At 39.8% G+C, this 15,466-nt stretch overlaps 1 protein-coding gene across 2 annotated transcripts in view; it reads left to right on the top strand.

The window, feature by feature from the left end:
- The first annotated feature begins 2,725 nt into the window (after positions 1-2,725).
- The window catches only part of TCAF1 (TRPM8 channel associated factor 1), a 51,358-nt gene continuing 38,617 nt past the window's right edge, over positions 2,726-15,466 (top strand). Inside the window, exons 1-2 of one of the 2 annotated variants that reach the window (XM_055591189.1) lie at positions 2,726-2,849; positions 14,571-14,716. The gene's annotated coding sequence lies outside the window, so the exon portion shown is untranslated. The remainder of the gene's footprint in view (positions 2,850-14,570; positions 14,717-15,466) is intronic. The other variant, XM_055591190.1, reaches the window with a different exon arrangement.

Raw genomic sequence — 15,466 nt, 5'->3', positions numbered from 1 at the left:
TTCTTCACTTCTATAAAGAGAAGCCCCTGTGAGGGGCTTGTATTCAGGAGTTCCAGCAACAGAGCCATGTGGAGGCTGGAAGCAGTTGAGGCGGGTACATAGTACTGGACAGCAAGCTCCAGATGAGTAACTCAGGGGAGGGTGGGGCTGTATTAGAGCTCTCCAGAGAAACAGAACCAATAGGACAGACAGGTGAATGGATGGATAGATAGACACATAGATACATAGCTGAAGATTTATTTAATGTTAGGAATTGCTCCCACAATTATGGAGGCTGGCAAGCCTAAAACTCTGCAGGGTGAGTCTGGAAGCCGGAGGCCAAGAGAGTTAATGGTTAATTTCAGTTTGAAAGTCAACAGGCACAACACTCAGGAAGAGCCCACATTTCAACTGGAGTTTACAGGCAGGACAAAAAGCCACACGTCCCAGTTTGAAGGCAGGAAGAATTCCCCTGACTCAGGGCAGGGTCAACCTTTGTGTTTGCATTCACAACCTCTGCTCCCTTCTCCTTTGCCTCCTTTACTGAAAGCAGGCAAGACTTTGGCACGTCCCTGCCCAAGTCTGCTCTGGCGTTGAAGGGCAGACTAGGGGACATGACTTCTCAGAGGTTTCCAGAAGTGAGCAACCTGCCACCCAGGCCCAAAGAGGTAGTTTCTGACTACAGAGTCCTTTGAGGGTAGAAGGAAAAGCCAATGTCTGGGCAGGTATGTGCAGTTGAGAGGTGGGGCTGCTGGGGGACCTGGTGGATGCAGATGGGTGTTGAGAGATTGCAGACTTAGCCTTGAGCTTTCTCTCTCATTCTCTCCGCCAAGACAGCTGCATTTCTCTCTTGCCATATCCCTGCTCCTCTCAAAAATGGACAGCACACAGGCAACATGTCTGCTCACCCATACTCTCCCCAGACACACCTGCAGAGTCCACCATTTCCGGTTGGGGTTGTTTTTGCTGTGCAATTGGTCACAGAGTTTCAGAGTTAAAATATATCATCCAATTTCTACCTTTACATTAAAAAAAAAAAAAAAAAGGAATACTGAGACACAGGCAACAGAAAGGGTGAGCACGGGTGGGGATGGAGTATGATCACAGGGTTTCAGTACAAAATCCCTGAGGCCAAGATCACTGGCCCTCCAGGCTTTAGGGGATGTGCGTGTGTGTGTGCGTGTGTGTGTATGTGTGTGCGTGTGTGTGTCTTGGGGGCTGGCAGGAAACAGCCAGGGAAGCCTGTGAACCTCCTCCAGCTTGCAAAAACACAAGCAGACTACACAGACTTCAGCCAGCAAATTCCTGGCCAACGGGGACCCGGCTGTTCTGCTCAGCTCCTCTCCTCCCCCTGCTGCTGCCCCTCACCCCGGGCCCCTCACCCCTCCTCCTCTGACGTCACCAGCATGCCCTTTGCTGACTGGCTCTGGGCCTGGGGAGGAAAGGAGGGTGAGGGGAGCTCTGGCAGACTGGGATCTTATACTGACCGCCCCTAGGAGTTTAGGAAGTCCTTTCTCACATATGTCACGTGTATGTCAACAACTCTGAGCTCCGAGTAGCAGCAGACTTTTGAGTGGAAGAGAACAAGGCAAGTGTTTTGATAACATGTTCTACCTACATAAAAAAAATTATCTGGGGGACAAAGATGAACAATGCAAAAAGGAGGAGATGAACAGAAAGACCGAAGGGAAATGAGCATAAAAAAGGCAGTAGAATTTAGAATTGAGGGAGGGCTTTTGGATCCAGGGCACAAAGGAACTAACAGGTCAAACTTGCTCAGAAATAAATAGAAGAGAAGAAGCAGAGAACAGGATGTGACGACAGAAACAGAGGTCCAAGGGATAAGATTGTTGCCTGATGGAGCAAGGGCCCCAAGCCAAAGAATTTGGGCAGCCTCTCAAAACTGGAAAAGGCAAGGAAATGCATAGTCCGCTAGAGGCTACGGAAGGAACAATGAGCCCTGCCTACACCTTGATGTACCTAGCGAGAGGCTCGCTCACTCTCTGGACTTCTGACTTACAGAGCTGCAAGATAACAAACGTGTAGTTTCAAGGCACTGAGTTTGTGGTCACTTGTTAGGGCAGCCATAGGAATGGAATGCACACCCGGCTAGTAAGTAGAAGATTGAGGCAAGCACTTCAGAGTCCAGGTTTTCAACAGCCATGTCTTTCTTTCTCTGCCTCATGCCCAGTATCTGTCACCTATCCGTTGGTTAGCAAAAATTTTTCTTACCTTCCCTTTTATTTGCTTTATAAGACAACTCGTGACATTTTAAAACTATTCAGTGGTTATGAAGATAAGTATCAATAGTCAACTTCCTCATTCTTATCCCTTCTCTCCATAAAAGCAAAGTGAGATTGATTTCTTCTTATGGAAGAATGTAACTATACCCTCCATTTTAAGGCAACTTAATTCTTTTAATTAAAAATATGCCTAGGACTCATAGACTTAACTTGCCCTTGGAAATAATTGTGCATTATACTTTATGATAATGCATTATCATTTTCAACCGCTCACTAGTTCATAGTCTGACGGATTTACAGCAAATTGCCCTGCTGCACTCCCAGGGCGGGGGCATGGGTCTCTATCCTGGATGTGAGGCTGCATCTTCCTGCAGAAACTGACACAAAGCGGGACCTCTGCGATTCGGGGCGGTGGGCCAGGCTCCGCCCCCACCGCCGCGGCCGCCAATCAGCTCCCGGGACAGCCTCGTTTGCGTCCCGCCCTGTCCTTTCCACGTCCCAGGACTCGGTCAGCCACCCAGTCCCTTTTCGCCTGAGGCGCTCTTGCCCCCTGGGAACTGCGGCCGCCCCCTCCTAGCCGGTGCCCTCTGCCCCCAACCCGCGCTGCAGGGAATAGCGGGGCTAAGGGTGAGTGTGGGCCCACGATGGGTTCTGGACAAGAGAGGCCTGGAGGTGACACAGGCCACAGCGCGGGTGGCCGCGCGGGGAGACGGGCGACCTGGGGGGATGCCCGGGACGTGCGTTTGTGTGGGTTCCGGGAGGCGTGGGGACTGCCACGGGGCCTCTGCGGTCTTCGAGGGGAGGGCAGCGGACGAGTCCACTGGGAGTTGCTTGCTGTTTACCTCTCGGCCCCTTCCATGGTGAATCCCAACGGCTCCATCTCAGTCCCCTTCTTGCTGCAGTGTTTTTCACCCTTGCTTGTCTGGAGATAAGGGACCCCCTGATTTTCTTGTGCTTTTTTTGCGCTCCCGCAAGGAGCCATGGAGATCTGAACCGAAAGGACCCTTGGAGGCGATGCATTTCGCCTCCTGGGGACTTGCTCTTGAATTCTTTGGGGGTAGCTGGCTTCTGCAGAAACCCAAGGTTAAAGTCCTCTCCTCCCCCAAGTGCTCCAGGCGGCATCCGGAGCTGAGTGTGTCTGCAGCAGAGGAGGAAAGGGCGAGAGGCGAGAGAGTGGGTGCGGGGATCCGGGTGGACAGCTTCGCCTGCAATGCGTTGGGCCTGAGGCAGTCAGTGCTGAATTCAGCAGTTCCCAGGTAAACATCCCCCAGCTAGCCACTGAGTTGGCTCATCCTGCAATGGCGAGGCCTTTCGTATAGGAGAAAAAGATTTATGAATCAGATAATCTTGGAAACTTCTTGGAAGAAGTGCCAGTCCCAACTAGACTTAAAAGGGCAAAATGAATCTGTCTAGCTGACCAACCACCCATCCATCCTTCCATTCCTCAAAATATTTACTTGTGAATTGACTTAACTTCAATACTTTGCTTTCTTTTTTTCTTTGGTTTGATTTTTGTAAACATTAATAAAAGGTGTGCTTACATGCTAAGTCGCTTCAGTCATGCCCAACTCTTTGCGACCCCATGGACTATAGCCCTTCAAGTTCTTCTTTCCATGGGATTCTCCAGGCAAGAACACTAGAGTGGGTTGCCATTTCCTTCTCTAAATAAAAGATATATAAAACATACAAAGTGAATGCCTGACCTTCTCCTAGGTCAAGAAATAGAACATAGCTTAGAAGCTCCTCTGTATCCTCAGTCATGCCCATCCTTCTCTCTTCTCTGAGATATAATATCTATCCTGACTTTTGTATTAATCATGCCCTTGCTTTCCTTGATTGTTTTTTAGTCACTTAAGTTGTGTCCGACTCTTTTTCGCATGGACTGTACCCCACCAGGCTCTTCTGTTCAGGGGATTTCCCAAGCAAGAAGACTGGAGTGGGTTGCCATTTCCTTCTCCATGGGATCTTCCCAACTCAAGGATCAAACCCGCATCTCCTGCATTGACAGGCAGATCTTTACTGCTGAGCCACAAGGGAAGTGTCTAATATATTCCAAAACCATATATATGTGTTGGCTTTCCCTATTTTTTACTTTCATATTAATGGCATTATACTATATGTATTCTTGGGTTTTTGAGGTTCACCCCTGGTGATGATTTCTTCATTTTCACTGTTTATAGTTTGAGTAGCATCACCAGCTCAATGGACATGAATTTGAGCAAAGTCTGGGAGATAGCGAAGGACAGGGAAGCCTGGCATGCTACAGTCCATGGGGTTGCAAAGAGTTGGACACAACTTGGCATTGAACAGCAACATACTTTATCCATTCTACATTTATTGGCTATTGCTCATTTGGGATTTGTATTATTAATAACTGTCTATTGCTATGTAACAAATTACACCAACACTTAGCAGCTTAAAACCAAAACAAACAAACAGAAATGCTATATCTCACAGTTTCAATGGGTCAAGAATTCAGGAGGAGCTATGCTGGCAGTCTGACTCACTGTCTCTCACTGGCTATAAGCAAGATATTGGCTGGGGCTATAGTCATCTCAAAGCTGGCTGAAGGAAATCCCCTTCAAGCTCACCTAATATGAGTGTTGGCAGACCTCTTGGCCTCACTGGCTTTGGTTGGACACATCAGTCTTTTGCCACATGGGCCTCTGTATAAGACCTAGTCATACCATGGCAGCTTGCTTCCACCAGTGTGAAGGCTTCCAGACACAAAGGCAAGACAGAGTCTTTTTGTAATCTAAATTCAAAAGTGACATACCATCATTTTTGCCATCTTCTTTTTATTGGAAGTGAGTCAGTAGTTCCAGCCCAAACTCAAAGTGAGAAGGTTACACAAGACCTCATGAATATCTGGAGGCAGGGATTGTTAGGTCCCATTTTCCATCGTGGCCCAGAGAGTAAAGCATCTACCTTCAATGCAGGAGATTGGGGCTCAATCCCTGGGTCGAGAAGATCCCTAGAGAAAGAAATGGCAACCCACTCTAGTATTCTTACCTGGGAAGCCCTATGGACAGAAGAGCCTGGTGGGCTACTGTCCATGGGGTCACAAAGAGTCGGATACAATTGAGAGACTAACATATACACACACACATACACTACAAGGGATATTAATAAATAATGCCCTCTAACTATCTTGTACGTGCCTTCTGGTTCACTCTTGTTCCCTAGAGTGTACACTTAGGTTATACTACTGGGTTATAAGATTTCTTTATATTCAACTTTATTAGGTGATTGATAAACTGTTTCCAAAGTGTTAGGCCAGCTTGCACTCTCCAGCAACAGACGAGAGTTCCTCTATTTACACATATTTGTCACAATTTGGCATTATCAAATTTCATTTTTAGCCAGTTTAATAGGCATGAAATAGCATTCTATTTTTATTTCAATTAGCATTTCTCTGATAACTAATGAAACTGACCATATTTTCATATAATGATGAGCTATTGTGCTTTCTCTCTGGGAAATTCTGCTTCCTGCCTTTTATTCATTTTCATATAGGGTTGTTTGTCTTTCTTATTGTCTTATTGGAATGCTTTCTTTATACAATCTGGATGTTAATCAATACCTAGTTAACTGTACATGCTGCAAATATCTGCTTTTAGTTGGTGCTTAGCTTTTCTTTCTTTGTATGTCTTTCTATCTCTGCCAGTGAATTAAGTTTGAATTTTAATTTCAATTTTACTTTACTTTTCTCTAAAAACTTTTAAAGTTTTGAATTTGGTAATGTCGTAATCCACCTGAAAGTTTCTTGTTATACTATTTACTCCATATGAACAATCAACTGTCCCAGCACCAGTGATCTATATGAATCACATTTTTCGTATATGCATGAGTTTCTTTTAAACTGCCTACTCTCGTTCTTTATCTATTTGTCTAACTCTACCAATACAAAATTGCTTTTAACTACAGTAGTTTTATAATAAATCTTTAAATCTGGTAGGAAATATTCTCCTACATCCTTCTTCTGGTTCAAGGGATTTTTTAAAAATAAATTATTGGAGCTTTGACCTTCCATATAAATATTTAAACAAACTTGTCATGTTCTTCAAAACAGGAAACAAGCAAGGAGTTTGAATTTTTATTGATATTGCATTAATTCTATGTATCAATTTGGGGAGAAATGGCCTCTTCAAGGTGAAGTTTTCCATCTATGAACTTGGTATATAATGCCATTTATTTAGCTTATCACTATTTTTTTTTAGTGTTTTATATGTTTTTTAATATTTTTCATTGTTCCCTTTTGCTTACTTCTGTTAACTTTATTTCTAAGTACATTATATTCTCACTGCTATTATAAATATTTTGTTTTATAAAGATTATATTTTGTAGCCCATTGTTTGCTTCTGGTGTATAGAAATCCAATTTCCTTTTATATATTGTTTATGTATCAAACATGATAACCTGCATTAATAATTCTAAATTTACCTATAGCATCACATTTGCTACAAAAGCAGTCATATCTTCTGAAAATAATAACAGTTTTGTTTTTTCTTTTCTAATCCTTACACTTTCAGTTTCTTTTTCCTGTCCTATTCATTGGCTAGGACTTCCAGTGTAATGTTAAATAAAAGTATGTTGCTGTTCAATGCCAAGTTGTATCCAACTCTTTGCAACCCCATGGACTGTAGCATGCCAGGCTTCCCTGTCCTTCGCTATCCCTCAGACTTTGCTCAAATTCATGTCCATTGAGCTGGTGATGCTACTCAAACTATAAAATTAGCTATATCTCACAAGATTTGATATGAATATTTTGCTATCATGCTTTAAATATTTATCATTTCCATTATGGCTTCTTGTTTGAGCCATGAATTTTTTAAAATGTGTATTTTAGTTTACAATCTCTTCAGAAAGAATATTTTATCATCTTCTTGTTTCATCCTTAAGATAATAAAGTAAAAGATGTCACTATATCAGCCTTAAATATTGCATTCAGGATGGTTATTTTGTAAATGCTTTGTCCAATGATAAGAAAGTTCAGTTCTTCTTTTGGTAAGCACTTTTATTGTGAGTAAATGTTTTGTTGAATGCTTCTACTATGGGTATTGATTTTCTCATATTAATTTTTTCTCTAAGTATGTTATTTTGGTGAGGTTCAGTATTCAATTTTTAATATTAAATCAACTTTACATTCCTGGAATAAACTATGCTAAATATGTGATAACTTTTATATGTAGATATAATGATAAACATTAGATACTTGCATCTATATGTGGAAATTGAGATTAGCCTGTAAATATTCTTTATGGTACTAACCTTACCTTGTCAATACCTTTTCATAAAATAAGATGAGTAGTATTCTCACTGTTGCTGTTTTCTGGGGGAATTTGTGCAAGATTGGAATTATCTGGTCAAATATTGCTTCATATCACCAGCAAAACACTCAAGGTTTGGAATTTAGTTTGTCAGAGGTCATTAAACTTGTTCATCCAATTACTTGAAGGATTATAGGACTATTTAGGTTTTCTTATGGAGTCAGTTTTCATGAATTGTATTTTCCAAAATATTTAACCAAAATTAATGCAACAGATTTGTTCACATTTTCTCTCATTATCTATTTAAATATTTTCTATTTTTATGACTGCCTTTTCATTACTAATGTTTATATATTTCCTTTCTCTTTTTGGTTTGATTAATCTTGCCAGAACTTGGAATCCTTTGTTCACATACACATACATCTGTTCACATACACATACAAAAAAAACCCCTGTCTGTTCTCTTAATTATTGTTTATTTTATTACTTCTTCCTGCTTTCTTTGAATTTCTCTATTATGTCTTTTCTGAGCTTTTAAGGTGTATGCTTAGCTCATTAATTTTGAGCTGTTGTTCTTACATAAGCTCTTCAGGCTATAAATTTGTGTCACTGCTGTTTAGCTATATCTCACAAGATTTGATATGAATATTTTGCTATCATGCTTTAAATATTTATCATTTCCATTATGGCTTCTTGTTTGAGCCATGAATTTTTTAAAATGTGTATTTTAGTTTACAGTCTCTTCAGAAAGAATATTTTATCATCTTCTAGTAAATGTTGTCTAGCTAATTTATAATTAATTCAGAAAATTATGATACCAATTCCTTTGGACTATTGAAGTTGGCTTTATAACCTAGCAAATTGTCAGTTTTATTTGCTTGAAAATAATGTGTGGCCTCTAATTATATAATGTCTTACATATTCCTTTAAAACAAGTGTTTTAATTATGTAATCCATATGTGCCATACCTTCACCAATTTTTTATCTGCCTGAATTATCAATTACAAAAACAGATACATTAAAATCTTTCACTGCTATGGTGGATTTTAAAATTTCTCGTTGTAGATCTGTTTATCAAAAGTTCTTGCACAGCATAGGAAACCATAAATAGAATGAAAAACAAACCCACAGAATGGGAGAAAATATTTGCAAAACATGCTACCAACAAGGGATTACTTTCCAAAACACAAACAGCTCATTCAGCTTAATATAAAAAAAAAATCTATTCAAAAAATGGACAGAAGATCTAAATAGATGTTTCTCCAAAGAAGACATACAGATGACCAACAGGCACATGAAAAGAAGCTCAACATCACTTATTATTAGAGAAATGCAAATCAAAGATACAATGAGATAGCACCTAACACCAGTCAGAATGGCCATAATCAAAAAGTCCACAAACAATAAATGGTGGAGAAGGTGTGGAGAAAATGGAACCCTTGATTGCAAAAAGCACTGCAATGAACACAGGGGTGTTCATTGTATCCTGTATCCTGTCAAACCATGGTTTTCTCTGGATATATGCCCAGGAGTGTGATTGCTGGATCATATGGTAGCTCTATTTTAGCTTTTTTAAGGAACCACCATACTGCTGTCAATAGTGGCTATACCAATTTACATTCCCACCAACAGTGCTTGTATAGTTTACCATTTTCTTTTGGTGAGAACAGTTAAGATCTACTATCTTAGCAAATGGAGAAGGCAAGGCACCCCACTCCAGTACTCTTGCCTGGAATCCCATGGACGGAGGAGCCTGGTGGGCTGCAGTCCATGGGGTCGCTAGGAGTCGGACACGACTAAGCGACTTCACTTTGACTTTTCACTTTCATGCATTGGAGGAGGAAATGGCAACCCACTCCAGTGTTCTTGCCTAGAGAATCCCATGGACAGAGGAGCCTGGTGGGCTGCTGTCTATGGGGTCACACAGAGTCAGACACGACTGAAGCAACTTAGCAGCAGCAGCAGCATCTTAGCAAATTTCAACTATGTTATACAATATCATTAATTAATAGTCATTGTGCTATACATTTGATCTCCAGAACTTACTCAACCTGAATATCTGAAATTTAGCAATCTTTAATCAATATTTCCTCATTTCCAACCTCTCCCCAGCTCCTAGTAATCGCCATGCTACTCTCTGCTTCTGTAAGTTCAACTGTTTTATATTCCACATATAAATGAAGTTGGTACAGTATTTGTCATTCTGTGTCATTCTGTGCCTGCATTATTTCAAAATTTAACAAAATGCCTTCAAGGTTCATCCATTTGTCACAGATAGCAAGATTTCCTTTTTTAAAATAGCTAAATTAATTCCATTGTGTATACATACCACAGTTTCTCTATCCATTAATCCATCTGATAGACACTTATCAGATGGATTAATGAATAAAGTTGTTTCCATATCTTGGCTACTGTGAATAAAGCTGCAATGAATATGGCAGTGTGGATATTATTTCCAGATACTGGTTTTATTTTCCTTTGAATATACACCGAGAACTAGGCTTGTTAGATAAGATGGTAGTTCTATTTTTAATTTTTTGACAAGTCTCTATGCTGTTTTCCACAATTACTGAACCAATTACACTCACACCAACAATACACAAGCTTTCCCCTTCCTCCTCACCCACGCCAAGCCTTGTCATCTCTTGCCTTTTTGATAGTAATGCTTCTAACAGGTGTGAAGTGATGTCTTGTGGTTTAGATTTATACCTCCATGATGATTAGTGGATTTGAGTACTTTTCCATATATCTGTTGGCCATTTGTATATCTTCTTTTGAGAAATGTCTTCTTTTGAGAAATTCAGGTCCTTCGTTTATTTTTCATTGAACTACTTATTTTCCTGGCATTGAACTGTTTGAATTCCGTATGTATTCTGGATATCATTAACTCCTTATTGGATATATGGTTTGCAAATATTTTCTCCTATTCTGTCGGTTGTCCCTCTACTCTGTTGCTTCCCACCCTGTACAGACACTTTTTTGTTTGACATAGTCCCACTTGTTTACTTTTGCTTTTATTGCCTGTGCTTTTGGGGTCACATCCAAAAATTTATTGTGCAGCCCAGTGTTAAGCTTTTTCCTATGTTTTCTTCTAGTAACTTTACAGTTTGGGATCTTGTGTTTGAGTCTGTAATGCATTTTGAGTTGCTTTTTGTATTTGGTATGAGGGAAGCATTCAACTTTGTTTTTCTGCATGTGAATATCCAATTATTCCAACACCGTTATTGAAGAGACTATCTTTTCCACATGTGTGTGCTTTGCACACTTGTTGAAGGTCAGTTGACTGTATGGTTACAGGATACAAAATCAACTTAACAAAAATCGGTTGTGTTTCTCTGCACTAACAGCAATTTAGCAATTTCCTGAAAGAGAAATTTTAAAAAGAATCCCATTTATAATAGCATCAAATCAGTAAATCTTTGAGAACCACTTTAACCAAAGGCAAGTAGGTGGCTCAGTGGTAAAGAATCTGCCTGCCAATGCAGGAGATGCAGGAGACACAAGTTTGATCCCTGGGTAGGGAAGATCCCTTGGAGTAGGAAATGGCAACCCAGTTCAATACTCTTGCTTGGAAAATTGCATGGATTGAGGAGCTTAATGGGCTACAGTCCATGGGGTCTCACAGAGTCAGACATGATTGAGCACACACCCAACAACAACAATTTAACCAAGAAGGTAAAAGATCTCTACACTGAAAACTGTAAAATGCTGATGAAAGTAATTGAAGACACAGATAAAAAGATATTCTCTTTATGGATTGGAAGAATAAATAATGCTGAATTGTCTCTGATTGCAAATTTATATATAGAAAAGCTTAATAAATGAATTTAGTCATCTGCAAACAGACATATCTATAGACAAAAATAATTTAACTTCTTTCCATTTTGGATGGCATATGTTTTTCTTACCTTGTTTCTCTGGCTAGAACTTCGAGTACTATATTGGGAAAAAAAATGAGAGAGGGACCCCTTATCTTGTCCCTGATCCTGGAGGACAAACTTTCAATCTTTTACTCTTGAGTATGATAACTATAGGCTTGTTATATATGGCCTGTATTATGTCGATGTATATTCCTTCTATATCCAGTTGGTTCATAATTTTTGTCAAGGAGGGTTGTCGCCCTCCATCTGGGTGACAAAGTCAAATGCTCTTTCTGCATCTGCTGAGATGATTTTATACTTCATTTTGTTAGTTGAAATGATTTCCAGATATTGAAAAATTCTTGCATACCTCTACTAAATCCTAACTGATGATGGTGTATGATTTTTTTAAGGTACTGTTGGATTCACTATGGTAATGTTTTATCGAGGATTTTTACATCTATATTCATCAAGGATGTTGGCCTGTAATATTCCTTTCTTGTAGTCTTGTCTGACTTTGGTATCAGGGTATGTATAAGGCTCAATGCACAAATTCCAGTGTATCTTGCAGCTGTGCTATTGTTATTGAATATTTTTACGCTTTTATATCCCATAAAATGCTTTTGTTTATTCAAATAGTCAATATTGACTTACATTTGCCTATGTATTTACTCTTTCCAGGATTCTTGATTCCTTCCTATTATGTACTTCCATCTGGGGTCATTTTTATTAATCTTGAAGAACTGCTTTTTATATTGTATTGCTAGCAAATTCTCTCAGCTTTCGTTTATCTAAAATTGTCTTTATTTTGCCTTCACTTTTTGAGGGATATCTTTGCTATGCATGGAGTTTTAGGTTGGCAGATTACCTTTTTTCTTTTTTTAAAGCAATACCACTGTGTTCTGGGTTTCTATCATTTCATTTGAAAAGCATATGCATTATTGTTCCTCTAAATGGAAATCATCCTTGATTTCTCACTAACTTACAGATATCCTCTCTAAGATTGGTTTTTAGCATTTGACTATAATCTGCCTAGGTGTCGTTTTCTCTTTATTTATTCTGCTTATGGAATGAGGAGGGTTTTTTCAATCTGAGTTTTGATGTTTTTCAGCCCTTTGGGGAACTTTCCGTCATTAATTATCATTATATTGCTTCTGTTTCATTCTTTCTCCTTTTCTTCTGGGAGCCTAATTACATGTCATCACCTTTTACTTTGTCTCATAATTCTTATTATATTCTTTCTATATCTTTTCGTCTCCTTATGCATCATCCTTTCTTTCCTCTGTGTGTTATTTTTGAATAGTTTCTACTGATTCCTGTTGCAGTTCACCAATTCTTTGGTCATGTGTATTTGAATTCCTGATTTCAATGATTATTTTTATTTCTAAAATTTCTATTTTAACATTTTATCAGTTTTAATTCTATACTGGAATTCTCCAGCCTGTTTCTCTTATTTTTGAACACATTCCATTAATCACAGTTATTTTAAATTCAGTTCCTGTCTAAGAACTCAAATGCCTAAACCACTTGTAAGTCTGTTTCTATGTTTTGTTTTTTCTCTTGAGTTCTTTACAATTCATCCTTATTTTTAGCCTCCTTCTAAATTTTTGATTAGACACAGACATCACGAATGAAAAATCAGGAAGTTCTAGTTGATGTTATTTTTTTCCAAAGATGATTTTATTTTTTTTGAGGTGGGAGACAGATAAAGTAACAGAAGATTACTTTGACAGTATCAAAGGTTAGTTTATGCTTTCTTAGAACTGATCCATTTCAGATTTTTCTTCTACCCAAGAGCATAGACCTTACATCTTATGCATTGTTCTTATTCATATGCCTTGGTTTTTCTCACCTCTCAACTGAAAGCAGAGAGTGTTGGTAAGAATCACTTTGATGGGGCTTGATCTCCATATTTCCATAAGACTAGAACTACTGAAATGACTGCTCAGTTGATTGGCATTTTGGCCACTATTTTCTGCAAGTTTTTTGGGTCTCTCCCTGTGCATGCATAGCTTAGAAATCAGTCAGTGACTTAGGGAAATTTGTACATAGATTTTTAGATTTACATCTCTGAGGTTTCTTCTTGTCTGAAATTTCACCCTTTGAGTCCCAGTTCATTTGGTAATCTTGAACCAGTAAGACTGACACTTCCTGCTTGGCCTCAATTATCCTGCATTGTGAACTGGAAAATGCTCTAAAAGAAAAAGCCATAGCGAGTGTACAGTTCATATCCTGTGTTTTCCTTGCTTCAGGATTGTAGCATCTCAAGTTCTGTTTATATTGTTTGCTCTTCAAAGTCTTCCCTTGTTTCCTATATTTTACCCAACTTTTATTGCTGTTTTTAATGGAAGGGTTGTTCCAAACAAGGAATTTTCTCAATGATAGAACTGAAAGTCTCTCACCATTTTGTCTTACATCTCAGATTATTTATCTAAGATTATTTTATCACTTCTTGAGATATATCCTTTAGAATTTCTTTTAAAGCAGACCTTTTGGTGATAAATTCTCAATATTTGTTGGTCTGAAAACATATTTAAGACTCTTATAATAGAAGATAGTGACAGGCTGGCGGTAGGGGTGAGAAAGCAGGGAGGGTAGGTTTTGGGTAGCTTCCAGGATGGTATGGTGCTACTTTGAACATTTTAGTACATGTCTTTTGGTGACATATGTATGCATTTCTGCTGGATATATACGTTGAGTGGTTTTACCAAACAGTCTTATTTTTTTACTTCAAAATATTTTTTTAACGTTTAAAAAAATACAAAATTTCTAGAGGAAAAAAAACTACCTGTCAACCCTTCCCACTTCCTAAGGTAGCCAAATATATCCTTATTTTTCCTGTTAGAAAAACAGAAACATACCAAAGTAGGATCATTAATGTTTCATTGAAACAGCTTTATTATTTTATATAAAGATCTATCATTATTTATTAACCAACTCGCTGGCTGGTAAACAGTCTCATGGATTTCTTTTTTGACAAATTGCCCTGCCTCCCTGCCAGGGCTGGGGCAAGGGTCTCCATCCTGGATCTGAGGCGGCATCTTCGCACAGAAACACACAAAGCGGGGCCTCTGCGGTTTGCGGGGGTGGGGGGGGTGGGGGGGGTGGGGGTGGGTTGTCGTCCAGGCTCCGCCCCAACCGTTGCGTCCGCCAATCAGCTACCGGGACGGTCTCCTTCTCCCTCCCCCATTCCCACTGCGGCCCACCTTCACCCGCAGGTTCCACCGCCGTCTCCCCCAGTTATCAAATCCTGGACTGTGTGCCCCCTCTCCGTGTCACATCTCTGCAGAGGAGCCCCTTCCCCCTCTGAAGTAGCGGGTGTGGATATTGCTGGACAACGGGTGAGGATATTGCTGGACAACGGGTGAGTCTTGTACAGATAAGGTTTCTGGCCACGGAGCACAGACGGAGGTCCCTGCGGCTGGGCTGGGCTGGGAGAGGGAAGCGGCCGGGGGCGTGGGGACAGTGAGTCCAGCGGGGCTAAGAAAGCGATCGGGTTTTCGGCCTGAGACCACTTGGGCCTAAAAAGCCAAACATCTTTCAAAGAGGATTCCCTGAGGTTTCTCCATGTTTGTTTATGGCTTTTTTTTTCCTCTCCTACTACTCTGGCTCTTATTTCTTTAGTGCTGTATTTCTCGTCCAGAAAGGTAGCCATCAAGAGTCTAATGCATCCTTGCCCTTTCCAAACATTTTTCATAATAGACTCTCAAAACAACAGATAAGCACAGAAAACAACACAGCAGATTTATCAGATCACCTTTCCTTCAGCTCCCTCTTTCCCTCTCAACGTCAATCCCTCGCTCCCTCTGTGTATCTCTTTTTAAGAAACAATACGAGGTTTAAAGCCTTTTCCCCACCAACTCTCCCACCGCCATCCTCAGAGGTAAGTTAGGTTGTATCCCTCCCATGTATAGTTTTGTCCTTCTATTATTTATTTGTATGTAAGTAATATATGCATTCTTGTTTTGAATTTTACATTTTTTATGAAACTCGGTGTTTTGGGGTTTTATATTGGTGCTACTAATCTTGGTATTTCAGACCCAAAAGGGTCTTAGCAAACAAGTCAGCCACCCTCCCTGTTTAGCTGAGAACCCTGGCCCCTGCAGAAGGTAAA

Source organism: Bubalus kerabau, chromosome 8, assembly GCF_029407905.1.
Source record: "Bubalus kerabau isolate K-KA32 ecotype Philippines breed swamp buffalo chromosome 8, PCC_UOA_SB_1v2, whole genome shotgun sequence".
NCBI lineage: Eukaryota > Metazoa > Chordata > Mammalia > Artiodactyla > Bovidae > Bubalus > Bubalus kerabau.
The sequence above is the reverse complement of the archived record's forward strand: the minus strand, read 5'-3'. Positions and strand labels throughout refer to the sequence as shown.